Source organism: Herpailurus yagouaroundi, unplaced genomic scaffold (assembly GCF_014898765.1).
Source record: "Herpailurus yagouaroundi ecotype Mexico unplaced genomic scaffold, PumYag 142, whole genome shotgun sequence".
NCBI classification, from domain to species: Eukaryota; Metazoa; Chordata; class Mammalia; order Carnivora; family Felidae; genus Herpailurus; species Herpailurus yagouaroundi.
This window is the reverse complement of record NW_024412397.1, coordinates 16,243,308-16,258,405: the sequence shown is the minus strand read 5'-3', so window position 1 is coordinate 16,258,405 and position 15,098 is coordinate 16,243,308. Positions and strand designations below refer to the sequence as shown.

At 39.6% G+C, this 15,098-nt stretch overlaps 1 non-coding gene across 1 annotated transcript; it reads right to left on the bottom strand.

The window, feature by feature from the left end:
* Nucleotides 1-3,963: 3,963 nt before the first annotated feature.
* LOC121033249 (U1 spliceosomal RNA) lies at nucleotides 3,964-4,130 on the bottom strand. The gene has a single exon (XR_005791782.1). It is a non-coding gene; the product is annotated as a U1 spliceosomal RNA (small nuclear RNA).
* Between the last annotated feature and the right edge of the window lie 10,968 nt (nucleotides 4,131-15,098).

Sequence of the window (15,098 nt, the reverse complement as noted above, 5' to 3'; positions counted from 1 at the left end):
ACCCTCTCACTTATGAAGTTCCTAATTTGTGACAGGCACTATGCTGGGTGTCTTACAAACATCATTTCATTGAATTTTCACGGGGACAACATGACTTTATCCCATTTTCTCCAATTACATACGAATAAATTGAAATTAGATAACCTACCACATAACACAGCTAGTGAATGGGAAAGCCAGCATCTGAAAACAGATCTTTTTTCTCTCTCCTTTTTAAAACCCATGATCTTTTTTTCTTCTGAGAAGAAAACGGTAAGCACCCATTTGGTTACCAGGGTGAGAAATTTGCACGTCTTTTCTTTCACATGTGCATTTTCATAATATCTCTTTTTACTTGACATTTTACTCTGAGCAGCACTTTAGTGAGTATCTAAATTTAGACTAAATACTTGGTTGTACAAGGAATTTTACATCTTTATTTGAAAAGTTTAATTAATTTGATTCTTTTCTTCTGGGAACTACATAGACAATTTCAAGGGCACGTCTTCAATATCATCAGAATTTAATTAAACTGATTACTCCTTAATTCAAGCTATTTTTATCAAGCCATTATAATTAGTATTGAGAAAAAAGGAAGTGTTGCTGAAGAGAAGCAGGGGTAGATGGGAAATAAACAAACTGATACCAGTATGAGGGGAGAGGCTATCTCTGCTGAGTTTGGGTAAGTGTTCACTAAAGATTGAATATTAAGGCTGAGCTCATTAGAAAACCAGCGAATACATTTTACAGTGGGATTTCCTGTGTAGCTTGAGGGCAGAAAGTTCCCTGATACACCCTATTGTTAAGTACTTCTTTGTAACATTTTAAACCCCAACTAATAGAACTTTCTAGTGTTTTATTCCCCAAAATGAAAGCTTCACCAAAGGAAATATACAGATGGCAAATAAGCGTATGAAGAGATGCTCCACATCATATGTCATCAGGGGAATGCAAACTGAGATGATGAGATAGCACCACACACCCTCTAGAATGGTCAAATCTGGAACACCGACGCCACCAAATGCTGGAGAGAATGTGAGGCAACAGGAAGTCTCAAACGCAAAATGGTACAGTCACTTTGGAAGACGGTTTGGCTATTTCTCACAAAATTAAAGGCACTCTTACCATATGACCCGACAATTGTGCCCCTTGGTATTTTCCCAAAGAGTTGAAAACTTACGTCCCCACAAAAAATATGCACATGGATGTTTACAGCGGCTTCATCATAGTTGACAAAACTTGGAAGCAGCCAAGATGTCCTCCGGCAGGTGAATGACGAAGACACTGGGGTCCATCCAGACAGTGGATTATTTACAGTGTGGAAGAGAACTGAGCCATCCAGCCATGAAAAGACATTTTGGAGACTGAAATGCATCTTACTAAGTGAAAGAAGCCAATCTGAAAAGGCTACATCCTGTATGATTCCAACTATGTGACATTCCAGGAAAGGCAAAAACATGGAGACAGTAAAAAGATAAGTGGTTGCCAGAGGTTAGAAGGGAGGGAGAGGTGAGTTGGTGGAGCACAGAGGATATTTAGGGCAGTGCAACTACTCTGTGTGATACTGTAATGATGGACATGTGCCAGTATAAATTTGTTCGCATAGAGGGAATCAAGTACTTTCATAAAATATACAACACAACAAGTGAACCATGATGTGAACTGCGGACTTTGGATGATGGAGATTTGTCAATGTAGGTTTATCAGTTGTATCAGATGCGCCGCTCTGATGGGGGATGTTGATAATGGGGGATTATTCATGTGTGGAGGTAAGCGGTATGTGGGAAATGTCTGCCCCCCCGTGCTTAATTTTGTCGTGCACCCAAAACCACTCTAAAAAACAAAGTCTATTAAAAAAAGTTACTGGTATGGGTACAGAATGTGTTATTCTAAAAAATTAAAGAAATATAATACACAAAAACATGGGATGCCTGGGTGGTTCAGTCAATTAAGCATCCGACTTTTAATTCCAGCTCAGATCATGATCTCACAGTTCAGTTTGTGAGATCAATCCCTGCTTCAGGCTCCACACTGATGGCGCTTGTACTCTCTTTCTCTCTCTTTCAAAAAAAAAGAATACACAAGAACATGAAACCCAAATAATACAGAACTTTAATTTGCTACCTAATTATTTTGAAAGTGCTTTAAATTAACCTGTGTGGGAATTAACAAATGTAAAAGTGGTTTCATGGAGTATTTTATCGTTGCCAAAGATACTGACAACTGCTATTTTCAAATTTGACCTATTTATACCTGTGTGAGCATGACATATGAATAGATCATGATCCATAAAAATACAATTGTGTCATCTTTATTGGTATCAGGTGCTGTGTTTTTTTTCCCAATTCTCTAATCAGATGTATAAACACAACCTATTTGAGTCAGTGGGGAAGTGTTAACATGGAAATATCACCACGTGGCTTCATGGTTTATGTATCTTTAATATCTGTAATTTAGGACAGTAATGAATACAGATGAGATTGTTGCTTTGGCCTGGAAGTATTCATCTGGTACAAATAGCCCCTGGAACTGCATCAGCATAAAATTAAAGCCTCAGACTTCAGAGTCTTGACCGATAGAAGCATAATCATTGAGAGTTTAGAATACAGATTATCTGGTTTACTTTTCAAATATTTGTAAGTATCAACTAATGTAGAAAAAGGAATTTGAATAGTAAGCTTGTGAAAAAATGCTTTTCACTATTTTATAAAATGCGGGCAGTATGTTCATGGGATTTGAAGAGATGGTAACCTGAAAAAACAGGTGAACAATGCAAGGGTTTAACCTGATAGTACATAAATAAATAGGAAAAAAAATCTAACTGTCCCAGAGGCTAACAAGTCTTTCAGAGTCCTGTAATACCAAGCATTTATAGGTAAACCACAAGTTTCTAAATAAAATGGTTATTACACACACACACACACACACACAAATACATATTTTACATGTATGCATATGATATCTGTATTTCTAATCACTTGATGTTTTAAACCCCCGATATATCTATCTCTATCTTTGGTATGTATATATAAAATGTATGCACATATTATATATTTATATATATATATATAATATATATATACATGTTATATAATTATATACATGTTATACTATACTAATAAGTTTTACAACATATACAAGTATAGATTTTAAAAAGTATAAGATAAAAATAAAAACCCTAATATTTAACTGCTTTTTTAATTCATTTATGGTGTAACATCATTTTTCTACCACTAAAATTTTATTAATGGTGTTCCGGTGACTTGCTTTTTAAATGATTTGTTCCCAGGGATAACCTCAGACTACCATGGGCTATTAGCTGAAGGCAGAATATAGATTCAGTGTGAGGCTTGTCATTCATTAGTTATGATGGATGCAAATTTATATTTTAAGCAGTCTTCTGGATAATTTCAGTGTCGAGATCTTTTCTGATCTCATTAGATCATTATTATTATTTTCATTCTCAAATGGAAGTAACAGAGATATTGTTTTAGTTGTAAGAAGATTCCGTTCTGACATTTTGTTGTTCTCATATACTAAATAATAAATATTATAGGTCACCTATGGTTTCCGGTAGGTATATTTTAAAGCTACGTTTCCATATTGTGAGTGTTATTTGAATTAAAATAATTGAAATATATTCTATAAAAACATTTAACTGGAAGCCCACCTTGTAATGCTCTGATGAGTATTATTACCTTCAGTGCCTCCTTCTGTAGTCACTGTCCTTAGATTTCTCTGTCCTTGATGTTTGACTATATGATATGGCAATCCATATAGTAAATGTTTCTTTCCTTCTTTCTGGGTTTTGTTGTTGTTGGTGGTGGTGGTGTTGTTTAGAGAAGCATTTTTTAGTAAGGTTGATATATTGCGGTGCTGCACTCATAAAAGACATCAGAGTTCTGTATACTCTCTTAAAAAGTAACAGGCAGGAGTTAGAACGAAAGAGTGGGAGCACCATGTCTGTTTTTAGGTACTAGCCATCAGAGGAGAGCATGAACGCAGTTCCCCCATTACCACAAATTAAGCAGTCAAGTTTCCCACATTTGGAGAAATTGCAGGGGCCAGCACATCCAGAATGCAAAGGATAAGCCTCATCCTGGTCAAACTACCTTTGAGATCAAGTAAATGTTACATTCTTTCTTAATTTTACATTAAGTACACTAACAACTAGTTTTCCCTGCACCCCTGAGGATCATCTTGGCAAATCTTGGCTGTGAACATGCCTGCCGCCATTTTGGAGGCCCCTGGTATATACATAATGGCAGAAAAAGATGGCTATTTGGGCTGCCTTTGTGCAAATAGCATCTTTAATATATAATTTTTTTTCTAAATAGAAGCACACTTAAACATCTGTGACCTAGAGAATCTCATCTACAATAAGCATAGTACATTGAACACATAGACTGAGCAGTGCTCAGATGAATAGCTCCATAGTAATACAGAGGAGGGCAAGACAAGAAGGTAATGATGACTCAGTTGGTTTCATAGTTGTACACTCTGCGCGTTTCCATTGTGTAGCATTCTACCACTCTGTTCTGTTCAATTCCGCTTTCTTTTTGGATTTCCTAAATATCTATCTCCAGCTCTGTCCTTATTGGATTCCAGAGGCACATTAAATCTTGCAGTTTAAAGGTACCTAGAATATATATAATCTAACTCCTTTAAAAATAATTTTTTTTTTAGCGTTCGTTTATTTTTAAGAGAGAGAGAGAGACAGCGCGATCATGAGTGGGGGAGGGGCATAGAGAGAGAGAGGGAGATACGGAACCCAAGGCAGGCTCCGGGCTTTGTGCTGACAGCTCAGAGCCTGACCAGGGGCTCGAGCCCAGGAACTGTGAGATTATGACCTGAGCGGAAGTCGGACGCTCAATCGACTGGGCCACCCAGATGCCCCTATATAATCTAACTCCTATTCAAAGCATAAATCCTCTCCACAAATGTCTTAAAGATGGAAGTCCAGTTTCTGGGTTTTCACTTGCGGCATAGGCTGCCTATTTCTACCATAATCGGGTGTAATGGCTCGTATAATGGCTCCTAATCTTTTTAAGGTCAAATATTCACAGATCTCCAGCTGTAATAAACATGACAAAGAATTGTCAATACCCTGCTGAATTCCTTCTGGCATCCTATGGTCTGCTCTGCCAGTCTTTTTTTTTAATTTGAAATACATGTGAAATAAACATGAAACAACAACCAAAAATACTCCATGTGTTTTGGTGCAGCATAAAGTGATTCTGGTAGACCCTTTGATTTCGTCCTTGTACCACTATTAATGTAGATTAGAAGTACAATCACTTTTTGCAGAGGATAGAGTATGATGATTGTAATAATGTATTAGTCCACCCAAAAGGCCTACCGTCCCTATTTTAAGAACTTCTGTAAGCATTTCTTTTTTTTTTTTTTCAACGTTTATTTATTTTTGGGACAGAGAGAGACAGAGCATGAACGGGGGAGGGGCAGGGAGAGAGGGAGACACAGAATCTGAAACAGGCTCCAGGCTTGAGCCATCAGCCCAGAGCCCGATGCAGGACTCAAACTCACGGACTGCGAGATCGTGACCTGGCTGAAGTCGGACGCTTAACCGACTGCGCCACCCAGGCGCCCCGAAGCATTTCTGCTAATAGGCATCCCTCATCATGTATTTGAGCATCTGACCTTTGGAAAGAATGAAATCTTTGGGGCGTTTTCGTTCGTGTTTCTAACCATCACTCTATCACTGCGTTTTCTTGCAGATAGAGACCATAAATTATCCATCATTTCATTTGCCGAGATAGGCGATGTAAATTTTGCATATTAGCTGTTTAATTTGTTTGCATTTGGCAGCCAAAGTAGTATAAGATTATGTTGCAGCAGGACTACCCTCTTATAAGTTGGAATGAGGTGTGGCTGGGCATGCCTCACTAATGAAAGAGGTAGGAAGTGTTAAAGGACAGAGAACATGGGAAGAAATTGTCATAGCGCCAGCATAGAAAGGTGAATAATTAAAGCCCACACTGGAGGGAAAAGTCAAATCATGAGCAGCTAGTTTTAATAGCCTGGCACATCCTGACATTTTAGTTAGGAAGAGCTTGTCTACATGGTCCTTAGACAGAGATTATTGAATATCTGGATTAACATTAGCAGCTCTAGCTTTAAGATTAGCCTGTGCAGGTGTCACTAATTTTGTTTCTCATTACCGTGAGAAGAATCGCTCTCCTGCTTTCCATCCCCCGAATCTGCGTGCAACTCCTACATTCCCCTTCCTTGATATCTGTCGAGCATGTGACAGTTAGCGAGCCTGGTGGTAGCCATTTGTACCTTGGAGTGAATGAAGTCATTTGGTCATCTTCTGAAACAGCCTTTAATCTCTGAGTCTCTCATTGTCCTTGGGAGTGGCTTAGAGAAGGCACGTGTTATGGGAATTTGGCTTCTATAAGGCAACCACCTATCAGAAAGCTCCAGACTGGTTAGGAACCCTGGGTGATTTCTTCTGGCCTTTGTTTCAGAAAGAGGCTAGATGCTTTAGAACAATAGAAATAGACAAACCTCATCAGAAGGAGGGATTTAACCTTACCCAAATGCTTCAAATAAATGAAACAATGTGGGAACAGAAACAATAATATCGCTCCACTCAAAGGAATGGCTTTCAGAAAGATAAACGCAGCTCTGCCTCTGCCTGTGTGTGATGCCAGGACTCACTGGGCGGCAGTGGGGTTGTGGGTATTCGAGGGCCAAGTAGGTTGGATATGCGGTAGAAAGAGTGGAATCAAATAATATAAAGGAGGAATAAATCAGGGATTCAGTCTAGCAGATCACAACACAGGGCAATTGGGGCCTTCTTGATAATCCATCTTTTTGTCATTATTGATATTGAGAGAGTGAGAGAGCATTGGCCTGCTGCTGGTAGGAAATCTGCCTACTGGCCTAGAATCTCAAAACTTTGGCAGTCTTCTGTTTTGAGGTAATCTCAACACTCCAGATTTGCTCAGGTACTTTCCTTGCTGTTAATTCCACGTTCGTTAAATGTCTCCTGTAGGCTAGCCACGTTAAGTACGGTTTTATTTGTATTTTTTCCACTAGGCTCTACATCCAACATGCGGCTTGAACTCAGGACCTTAAGACATGACCACGAGGTCAAAAGGGGCATGCTCTACTGACTGAGCCAGCCAGGTGCCCCAAGTACAGTTTAAATACATGCTGAAGTTTAAATACATGGTAGGACCCATACATCTCCTTCAAGGCTTAAGTCCCCATCCTATATCATGATTATGGCTCTTCCTGCTCAATTAGATTATGGTCGTTACTGGTTACACCATGATTCTCAAAAGGGGTTGCGTTTGTCGAACTCTTACCTTATTCTCCCATTGTTCCAACACTAATTCCTCAAAGAACCCCGTGTGGTAGATATAAGTATTGTCATTATTATCATATATTACCGTTATTATTACTTTCTGAAGCTACTTAAGCCAAGGAGTATTGCCTCACTTGTCCAAGCTTAGATTATAGAGCCAGGAATGAACTGAATCTCTATAGAGCCCATGCTCTGTGCCATTGTTTCTAAGAAGTGTTCATGGGGGATTTTCTTGGAAAAAAAAATCATGACTGCAGATATATGTTCTTCTAAAATGTATTTTAAAAATTACATTTTAATTGTTTTATAGCACTCTGATTGGCCATGTGCCTTTATTTTTTTTTATTTTTTTTTTTATTTTTTTTTTTTCAACGTTTATTTATTTTTGGGACAGAGAGAGACAGAGCATGAACGGGGGAGGGGCAGAGAGAGAGGGAGACACAGAATCGGAAACAGGCTCCAGGCTCTGAGCCATCAGCCCAGAGCCCGACGCGGGGCTCGAACTCACGGACCGCGAGATCGTGACCTGGTTGAAGTCGGACGCTTAACCGACTGCGCCACCCAGGCGCCCCGGCCATGTGCCTTTAAGAAATGGCAGGGCTCACTCCCCACTGCACCCCCAAACCCAGTAAGTGGTTTGGGAGGTCACGTGATCATACATGGTCGCGTATGAATCAATGATGTTAGGTCTGAAGTTGAGGATAGATGCAGAGGCTGTGTTAACTGTGTTAACATCAAGATGATGTATTCCTACATTTGATAATATTAATCGGTGCTCTGTGTATTGCCTTATCAATCAGTATTTGTGTTTTTTTATTAAGCTTCTCCCCTTGTCAAGTCTCATAAACTCCTTTTGGAAGAGCTTAGTGAAATTTTTACTGCTTCAGGAAACTATGGTCTATAATGTATATTTCACACATGATTATTATCAATCAACACTTTTTATTAAGAACCTACTATGTATGTATAGCTGCAACATGATGTCAGGAGGGTGAGAGATTTCCTGTTTTGCTGGGAGCTGCAAAAATTGTTCCCACTTGTCTTTTCCCTACATAGCTTTCTTCCCTGTTTGAGTGCAGAAATGGTATCTTCTATTGATTTATATTCCCTAGCAATGGAGAACAGTTATGGAGAATACGGTGAAAAAGAATAGTATATTATTTCTAACAAAGGGCTAAAATAAACAGAAATCAATCTATTACCTTTTTAATTTTTGAGGCATTTGTGCAGCATGACTATGAAAATGAGTTTTCAGCCACATTGAAGTGTTTTAATTAAGGCTGTCTCCTCACTCCAGCCAGGTTGATAGTTCTTCCTAAATTGACTGCTTCCAGTTAATAATGTGTAGCCACACTTGGTAGCGTTTTAATTTAGAATTATTTTCTAGAGTTTGACTGGCGTCTCACCAAGACTTACATCCCAACCGCTTATTGCTTTTTACTGCTGTCATGTGTCTTTTCCCCCCAGATAATGGGGATCTTACAAATAACCAACTACAGTTTGCTTTTTGCATCATTCATTATGTCTTACAATTCATTTGCAGTACTGATGAATTTGATCAAATGTTTTTCACTCTTTCTTGACAAATGATAGGTCACAACTTAATGATCTCTCAAAGTCTCAGCGTGCTACACTATAATGATAAAAAGGAACAGTGATAGTGGACATTTGAGGCTGAGGGAGAACAGGGCTCGTTTCTAAAGCAGTTCCATATTAGTCATTGGAAGAGACCTCCTGTGTTTTTTTTTTAATTTTTTTTAACGTTTATTTAAACGTTAGAGAGAGGGTCAGAGAGAGAGGGAGACACAGAATCTGAAACAGGCTCCAGGCTCTTAGCTGTCAGCACAGAGCCTGACATGGGGCTTGAACTCACGGACCGTGAGATCATGACCTGAGCCGAAGTCAGATGCTTAACTGACTGAGCGACCCAGGCACCCCGAGACTTCCTATTTTTTAACTGAACACCCTAACATGGAGACCATAGAAACAGCGATTTTAGAATTAAGAAAGCAGTTTAAATGAGGCAACATTTTAGGTTGATTTGGTTTAAGTATGTCTATTGGATCTAAAGAATGAAAAGCAGTCAACACCAAAGCCACTTTATTTTATTTTATTTTTTTCCAATATCTGAAGTTTATTGTCAAATTGGTTTCCATACAACACCCAGTGCTCATCCCACAAGGTGCCCTCCTCAATACCCATCACCCACCCTCCCCTCCCTCCCACCCCCCATCAACCCTCAGTTTGTTCTCAGTTTTTAAGAGTCTCTTATGCTTTGGCTCTCTCCCAATCTAACCTCTTTTTTTTTTTTTTTTTTCTCTCCCCCCCCCCCCCCCCCATGGATTTCTGTTAAGTTTCTCAGGATCCACATAAGAGTGAAACCATATGGTATCTGTCTTTATCTGTATGGCTTATTTCACTTAGCATCACACTCTCTAGTTCCATCCACCTTGCTACAAAGGGCCATATTTCGTTCTTTCTCATTGCCACATAGTACTCCATTGTGTATATAAACCACAATTTCTTTATCCATTCATCAGTTGATGGACATTTAGGCTCTTTCCATAATTTGGCTATTGTTGAGAGTGCTGCTATAAACATTGGGACACAAGTGCCCCTATGCATCAGTACTCCTGTGTCCCTTGGATAAATTCCTAGCAGTGCTATTGCTGGGTCATAGGGTAGGTCTATTTTTAATTTTTTGAGGAACACCCACACTGCTTTCCAGAGCGGCTGCACCAATTTGCATTCCCACCAACAGTGCAAGAGGGTTCCCGTTTCTCCACATCCTCTCCAGCATCTATAGTCTCCTGATTTACTCATTTTGGCCACTCTGACTGGCGTGAGGTGATATCTGAGTGTGGTTTTGATTTGTATTTCCCTGATGAGGAGCGACGTTGAGCATCTTTTCATGTGCCTGTTGGCCATCCGGATGTCTTCTTTAGAGAAGTGTCTATTCATGTTTTCTGCTCATTTCTTCACTGGGTTATTTGTTTTTCGGGTGTGGAGTTTGGTGAGCTCTTTATAGATTTTGGATACTAGCCCTTTGTCCGATATGTCATTTGCAAATGTCTTTTCCCATTCCGTTGGTTGCCTACCAAAGCCACTTTAATTTTATGTCATGGTTCCCTGTTTTGCCTGGGTGTTCTTCAAAGTTATTTTGGTTCTGTGCAACAGATACTGACTGGCTGAAAAAGCATAAATGCACAAAGGTTTTCCAGAAGGGAAATTGGTCAAGCTTCAAAAGGGGCAAGGCCAACCAGAACAGGTGTCTCCAGGACCATCATGGTTTGCCATATCTCCTTTCTGTGTATCTTCCCATGAGGATTCAGTTCTCTTAAGCAACTTTTTTCAGATGGCAATGGAAGGGAGAAGCAGGCTCATTAAGCTTACAAATCTGGGATCAGAGAGGAAAGGACTATCTCCAGCTCAAGGTCAAAGACTCCTGGGAAGAAATTCCCATTGGTTTGGCAGACGTCATGTGAACTTTATCCATCAATCTTAGAGGGCGAGGGCTTAAAGCACAGGCTCTTGAGCTGGATTGCCTGTTTGGTATCCCTGTGATCTTGGCAAGGTTACTTAACTACTCTGCACCTCAATTTCCTTATCTGTAAACTGGGGATAATCATAAGCTTTTCAAATGAGATGAGTACCACCTATAGACCTGGACAAGAGAGGTTCTTGGATGGGTCCCACATTGAAAAGGGCTGTTATGGACTGAATTATGTTCCTTTCAAATTCATATGTGGAAGTCCTAACCCCGTTTTCAAAATGTGACTGGAGATAGGGTCTTTCAAGAGGTGATTAGAATGGGCCCCAATCGGGGCACCTGGGTGGCTCAGTTGGTTAAGCGGCTGACTTCGGCTCAGGTCATGATCTCACAGTCCATGAGTTCGAGCCCCACGTTGGGCTGTGTGCTGACAGCTCAGAGCCTGGAGCCTGTTTCAGATTCTGTGTCTCCCTCTCTCTGACCCTCCCCTGTTCATGCTCTGTCTCTTCCTGTCTCAAAAATAAATAAAATGTTAAAAAAAAAAAAAAAAAAGAATGGGCCCTAATCCAGCTGATTGATGTCCTTTTAAAAGGAGGACATTTGGACAAACAGAGAGACAGTAGGGGTGCCAGTGCACAGAGGACCATGTTTCTGCCCTGAACAGACAGAATGGCTGCTTTGCTTAGCACTGGATGCCCCAAAGAGGGTGGCTTGGCAGCCTGGGTTTCCCAGATGACATTCCTACCACTCTTTACCCTTCTGCTACACTGTTATGGTCGTGAGAGACTTTTAAAATGGTCTGGAAATCCCCAATGGGAAATGTGAGATAAAAGGGAAGAGAATCTGTGTATCTCTGTTCCCTGGGGACCTGTTCAGTCCCCAGCTTGGGTTTGAGTGCGTCTTTCCATCTTGGACGGAGGCTTTATTTATAACCTTAAAATTAGACACAAAAAATGTGGTCTCTATCTTACCTCTTGCCTGAGACCCCCAAAATGTTAGGGATAATATGAGTTGATACATGTTAATACATGTTAGTGCTTGACCCATAATAGTACTCAAGACGTTTTATTACTATTTTATTGTTGTGGTATCTGGCCCAGGTTTGGAGGTCTATGGTTGGCTCATCTTCAATCATCTGTTCTCTATGGCACAGGAATTGATTGTCATGATTAGCAATCTTCATCTGAACTATATGGATTATAGAATAATGTTCTCCAGAAATGTGAAAAATCCGATTAGAAAAATAATAGAATACTGATTACAGAAATCTCCCTTGTTCCCTCAAAATTGTTCTCTAAAGTTTACATATTTTATTAGTTTTAAGTAATATTTTTATTTATTTATTTATTTATTTATTTATTTATTTAATGTTTATTTTTGAGAGAAAGATAGACAGAGCATGAGTGGGGGAGGGGCAGAGAGCGAGGGAGACACAGAATCCAAAGCAGGCTCCAGGCTCTGAGCCACCAGCACAGAGCCCAGCGTGGGTCCTGAACTCAGGAACTATGAGATCATGACCTGACCCGAAGTCAGATGCTTAAGTGACTGAGCCACCCAGGCACCCCAAATAATATTTTATGTATTTATATATTTTTCTCTTTTTTTTTTGGTATGGAAATATTATTTTTTATCATTCCCATTTCATATGGAATTATTTAAAAATTTTTAAGTTTATTTATTTTTTGAGAGAGAGAGAGAGAGTGAGCAGGGGAGGGGCCTCAGAGAGAAGGAGAGAGAGAGGATCCCAAGCAGACTCTGGACCATTAGCACAGAGCCCAGTGTGGGACTTGAACTCACAAAACGTGAGATCATGACCTAAGCCTAAATCAAGAGCCAGACGCTTAACCAAATGAGCCATCTAAGCACCCCTATATAGAATTATTAATAATAAGCACCCTAAGGTAATGCAGACCCTTAAAATTTACGTTACATTATAAATGTTGTACTTGAAACCAAAATGTTGAGATATGAGGGAAGTTAAGGTAAAATAAATTATCCAACTTAGTGTGATTCTACTCCTTCATTTTCACAAAGCAATGTTAAGTGTTTTTAAATGGAGAATAATGTTTCATTAATCTAGGTTAAATCCTCTAAAATATCTTTACCACCTTACACTTCTGCAGAAGAAAATAAAAAGGGTAATAGTTTTATGGAAAGCAGAACTAAGCTATTCTTCCTAATAAAAAGAGCAGGAACATAGGACATTTTTGTGTCATTAACATTACGTTCACCTCTGCCCTGTATCGCTGGCCATTGCTGGAGGAAATTCAGATCACTGAGGTATGTGGCCGGTGGGGTAGGGGAAGGGCTGGATGACATTTTAATTTAGTCTGTAGTCTAAAAATAGGTAATAAAACCATACATTGTCTTTGGTAATGTGTAAGAAGAATTTTATTTTAGGTTGAAAGGAAATATTTCTTATTATCGCCTCTGTCAAAATTGCCCTGCAAGAAAATCTTTCAGGCTTCAAGCTGACATTTTATTTTTCAAGAGTACTTTGAAGTGGACTCAACTTTAGGCAATGTAGTTTTAACCTGATCATCTGCATAAACTGGCAAAGTCCAGTGATATTTGTTCTTACACCTTAACCGTAGGACTGAAAGGCAAGAAGAACCCTTCCGAGGTAAAGATTTTAGGCTCACATAATTGATAGTTGAGTGTACCTGGAAAGCCTGTAGCCTTCGTGATCCGTGCATTTTTCTAGACCCTACCAGTAGAATTTTGAGACTTTGTTCTAGTCCACTACAAGTGCTAGGAACAGCATATGGGGAGAAATAAATAATATTCATGCACAAGATTATCCTATCAAATTTGTCATTGTGTTATTATAATAGTAGTATTAAAAACAATAATTCTTCCGTTCAAAAATACTTACAGTGGGAGGGGGAGGAGGGTACACTCTTCAACCGCCACTGTGCTGGATGATGATAATCAAAAGCAGGTTTGATATCTGCTTTCATAGCGTCGATGGGCTGATGAGAGAATCAGCGTTACTTTAACATAGTCTTTGTGGCAGCTGTTACCACGTTGACCTTGACAGTAGTGCCTATACTGTAGGTACTGGATGTAGACAGATGGTCCCAGCAACGTTTCCCTGAGAAAGTGAGGCTGGAGCTGAGATCTCAAGGGCGAGAGGGAATTAACGGAGTGCAGAGCTTTCAAGGGCAAGAGGTAGGACACGGAGCAAAGGGCACTGCAGCTAGGTCAGGAGGCTGAGGGAATAACAGGCATCATGGGGTCACTTGGGGCTGCATCATTTCTTTCGAAAGATCATTAGACGTCGGGAGTGAAAAGTCTCCACAGCAAGTGATGCAATTTGCTGTACACGCTGCAGCTTATAATTGTAACACCAAGTGCGTAAAGGAGTGATGTATTAGATGTGCCAGTCTTTAAAATGGCTCTCTCTCTGCCAAACAATTACATTAAGTGTTTGCACAGATGTCCGCAGGACCTGTATGATTCATTGAACCAAATGATTAATGCTTTTGGTGCAAAAGTCCATGGAATGTTTTTTCCGTGTAATGATATATGATGTCCACTGAGCGCCATGGAATGTTAGTGATAGAAGGGATCATAGGGATCCCTTGCTCACCTCCTCAGAGAAACCGAGGTGGAGACCAAGGGGCATTTTCTTCCCATGGTTTCATGGCGACTTAGTTACAGAGCTGATATTAAAATATATAAATTTCTTAATTTCCATTCTATTGCTTCCATTCATCACACAAGCTGCTTAGTAAGCTGTCATAGGGGTTTCAAGTGTTTCATTGTTTGCTTTTGGAAAGGTTACAACTTATTCTGTTTTTTTTCAGTTTTTTTCTTTTTCTTTTTGGAAGAGAAAAGAGAATGTCTTCAAATAGGGAAATTAGACATGATGGGAGAAGCCACTGGAAGATTTATCTGGTATAAGAATCATTTCCACGATTCTTGTGTGTTTTCTGTTTTATTTAATTATGAAGATTGTTTTCTAGGCTCTTCATTGCAAATGCAGTATTTTGGTGAGATCATCTGCTTAATGCATTGTTGTTCCCAGCTGGGTTTGAGAGGCCCCTCTGCCTGACCTTCTCTCTTGTTTTTGGTCTCTGGCAGGATTCTGTGATATTGATCACAGGGCTGCAGTAGGGTTTTAAATTGATCCATTAAACTATAAGACCAGTAGCCAATTCAAAGCAGAGTTCTGAGTTGTGTTATGCCCAGTGCACATTAAGAAGCTTTCTTGTATCCTCCCAGTATTACTTATATGTCTTTGTCTCTCCTACTAGATGATAACAATGCATCGTTGTCTCTCTTGTGAACAGA